This window comes from Galeopterus variegatus, unplaced genomic scaffold, assembly GCF_000696425.1.
Source record: "Galeopterus variegatus unplaced genomic scaffold, G_variegatus-3.0.2 Scaffold666, whole genome shotgun sequence".
In the NCBI taxonomy this organism is placed as follows: Eukaryota; Metazoa; Chordata; class Mammalia; order Dermoptera; family Cynocephalidae; genus Galeopterus; species Galeopterus variegatus.
The window spans coordinates 350,579-354,582 of NW_007726777.1; the positions used below are offsets into that span (position 1 = coordinate 350,579).

Consider the following 4,004-nt stretch of genomic DNA (forward strand, 5'->3'; position numbering starts at 1 on the left):
CAAACGCTTCCTGCTCTGACGTCACGGGCACGTGGCCGCGGCCACTCTTAAAGGGGCCGCTCCCACCGGGCCTGCCCGGGACCCCCGCCTGGGGGACGGCTCCCGGGGTGGGGGCGCCGTGGCTGCGGGACAGCCTGCTGGGAATCGGGCAGGCCGCTCGCTGACGTAGAGAAACAGCCCTAAGACGAGCCCTGGTACGAGGAGTGGCTTCGACCTGCCGCGGTTTCTCGGACGGGGCGTGGGGATTTCCTCTCCCGGCCCCCCAGGGCTGGACTTGCCGCTTCCTCGGCTTTGAACACGGGGGAATTTCCCGCGCCCGCCAGGACTGACTTAGGGACTGTTTACAAGAATTGCCATTGCCCATCAGTGCTCCCGCGGCGCTCCCAGGTCTGGAGGTTCCTTGGCTCGGCGTCCAGAATGACATGTCACAGCTGTACTCCTCAGAAGTGAGACACCCCTCAAGTAAAAGGAAATAAAGCTCGCAGTGTAACACTAAACTGGAGTTCCAGCCCCAGTGACGTGGGAAATTGTGAGGGAGGCTGGCAGCCTTGAGGCTAATCGTTCATCCCCTGCCTCCTTGGCTAAACTATAAAGAGGTCTTTCACTATTGAGTTTCTCAGTTCTGTGGCATTGTATTAGTAGACAAAGGAGCTGGGGGGAAGGGTTGGTATATTTTACTCAAGCAGGAAAAAGTATAAAAGGAAACCTGAAGATGATAACAGCTCATAGCTATAGAGCACTTACTAAGTCCCACGCACTGTCCTAACCTCTGTACTTAGAGTTCCTTATTCCGCCCTCAGGGCAACCCTACAAATTGGGCAATACTGCATTATTATTACTTCTATTTTTTGCCGATGAGAAAACTGAAACAGAGAGGAAAAGCCTTTATCCCCAAATCACAGAGCTACTAAGTGGGTGAGCATCAGCTCAAAACCAAGCAGCTGGCCTGTCTTAATATTTGGTTAAAAGTAGCATGTTAATAAGTTCAGAAGAAGACAGTTTAGATTTTGAATCCACATGTAGCTATTGGCTACCTCTCAGGCATGAAGACAAGTAACTTAGGTAACCCCATGCATCCATTTCCTCTTCTTAAAATGTAGGCACTATTATCATTGTCATTTTTTTAGAAATCGAAAGCAGTCAAAACATCAGTAACAGAGATCAGCAGTTTTATCTGGTTCAGCCGAGTAACAGGAGGACAGGAGGGCACACAATTAATAGAAAGCAGCCACCAACACAGTTGTGAGGGACACATGAGGTAAGAACAGTGCCTACACAGAAAACACTCCTGCCTAAACAGGATCCAGGGTGAAGTGAACTCTTAGGTACATACTTCAACCCAAACATGTGGGTCAGCTTGCCCAGGGCTGTGCTAGGTGCTCCCGCTGCTCAGTGTTTCTTGATTACCCTATAATCACAGCTAACTTGCACACTCAGCCTCAAACCAGGAAGAAAAAGGAGCATGAGCAAATAGTTGTAAAGCATTTAGAATAGTGCCTGGCACAGTCCATATGCAATATAAGTGTTTAATTGTTATAGGCGTCGGGAGAAAATCACCCTTGGAGACTGATATAGAAAAAAGAAAAAGATTTTTATTTCCAGCGGCCAGGACCACACCAGCCAATTCAAGGTGCGGCCCTGAACCATCTTTGTTCTCGGTTGTTAAAGCTGCAAGTGAGGCAACTTGGTCACCAGATCATGGCGCCAATAGGTATTAGCCAATGCAAGCAAGCCAACAGTACATGAGCTAATCTTGCAGTTAGCGGAGCTCCTCCCATCCCACCCCCACTTTCCCACCTAACTTTCACACAGTGGAGGGGCTATCTTAAGTGGCATGGGTCCTGCTCTTAGAAAAGAGGACATTACTTCATAATAAATAAATTTTAGAAATAAAACTTATTGAGCACCTATATGGGCTGGTCACAATTAGAGTATATTTCCTGTATGAGATCATAAAAGGTTTCTCTTTAATCCTGTTACCTCTGAAAATCACTGTCCCTGAGAGACTTACTAGATGTCCACTGGTATGCCAAATGTTTACTCTGCACTGCTGTAACTGGAGTTCTCATTTTGCTCAGGTCACAATAACTTGGGTTTTAAATGAACATAAGTCTCTCTGATAAGGTTGCGTATTACTACTTTTTTTTTTTTTAAATTAGTGATGGCCCAGGAAGAGGCCTCTGGATTTTATCATGTTCCAAGATATTTATCATCTTGAGCCCCATTTTCGCTGCAGATAGGAAATGTCCAGATCACTCCTTGCATCTAGTCTCTATCTTGCTCTGGAAATGTGAGCAGACTGTTTACAAAAGATATTTTCAGACGCAACAGAAAAAATGTTCCTTTTTCTTCCTGCTTTGAGGCCGAGTGTGTTTTTATCTGTGACTGTAGGGTACTCAAGAAATACTGAGCAGCCAGAGTGCCTCATTCAGCCCTGGGCACCTCCCTCTGACCCCAGGGGATCCGAGCAATGTAACTCTCATCAGAGGCACTTAGAGTCTCGTATGACCCACAAAGAGCCATCCAGTAAGGAGAGACAAGGACCAGGTAATATAAAATCAGGTGCTAATTTGTTCTGCTGTAGAGGCAGTACAGTATGATCAATAAGGATAAAGTTTCTGAGCATTGTTCATTTTAAAATGAAATCTCATTCCCAGAGTAAGTCAAAGATAACTATCCTCTTACTCACTCTTTTTATATCATCAATTGATCAGACTGTTCTCTCACCTAATAGCCACCAGGCAAAGCAGTGATTAGCTCCTTTGATGAGGAAAGAATTGTTTTCTGCACAGTCTGGGAGCTGAATCATAGCAGGAGAAGACAGCCCGAAAGATAAGAAGGCAATAAAACAGACCACTTGGGTCAGGAGTATTTCCCCACTTCTAGCTCCCCCCGCCAGTCAGTTCTGTTCAGTGATTTTAGCAACTCTTTCATAATCATTCCCATTTTGTTTTATCTCAGCCCTGCATGAGTACTCTGCAAGTCAGAACTTGCTCCTTCAACAAACAAAAACTTCTCCGCCAGAAAAGTTGGAAAAACGCATTTAGTTGGAGGGGCATGAAGAAATCTGCTTTCTTCAGGGGGAGGTGGTGGGAGGTGTGGATGGGCTGGTGGGATGAAATTGGTCCAGACCCTTCAGGGCTCAGCGGAGAGCTGACTGCACAAGAGGAAGGAAAGAAAATGCAGACAACTTTCCATCTCCCCGAGCAGACCTGGGCCAGTGGTGAGCCTTCCAGAGGCGTGGGGCCGGCCAGGCATCATGCTCAAACTTTGGGTGAAACACTGACAGCCGAGGGTTTGGGGTCCTGAGTCATCCTCCCTGCGGGAATGATAGCTTGGGGGAGGAAATCACTTTGCAAGATCCTTTTACTTTTATGTTTTTATTCCAGTAAATTCAATTAAAGAGGAAGAAGTCACCAACGAGCAGCCGCCCAGCCCTTGGCCGTGGTGGTGAGAAGACCGTGGATATGGGCCAGGTGTGTGTGTTTCTACTAAAGTTTCCTATCTCCCCTTAGTTCTGGGCTCCTACTTTTGCTCCTCAGGAGCAAAGACTTTGTTCCCTACTGCATCCCCAGTGCCTGGTAATCATAGGTGCTCAATAAAGATTTTACCAAACGAGTGAGGGAATTGGCCGATGCAGACCAGTGAGACTGCACTCTTTGACATTAAGTTAGTTATATGTGGTCTCTGGAGTCTGAGAGACATGGGTTCTAATCCTGTCTCTGCCTTTTTCTGGCTTTGTGAACTTAGGCAGTTTACTGAACCTCACTGAGCCTCAGTTTTCTTTTCTGTGTAATGGGGGCTAGTAAAAACTACTCCTCACGGTTATATGGTTTAAGGGAGATAATACTGTATGTAAAAATATGGAGCCTGATGCTTGTTAAGCCCTCTTTGAATAGTGGTTATTAATGCTGTTGTTTTTTTAAATACAATAACCCAAAAGTTAGCCGAGATCCCTGTCTTTGTTTTTTTTTTTTTTTTTTTTTTTTCTTTTTTTTTTTTTT

The 4,004-nt window shown here is 45.8% G+C and overlaps 1 long non-coding RNA gene across 1 annotated transcript in view; it reads left to right on the plus strand.

Annotated features, from left to right (window-relative positions):
• The first annotated feature begins 3,416 nt into the window (after nt 1–3,416).
• The window catches only part of LOC103589267, a 4,049-nt gene continuing 3,461 nt past the window's right edge, over nt 3,417–4,004 (plus strand). Inside the window, exon 1 of the long non-coding RNA XR_550381.1 lies at nt 3,417–3,476. This is a non-coding gene — a long non-coding RNA (uncharacterized LOC103589267). The remainder of the gene's footprint in view (nt 3,477–4,004) is intronic.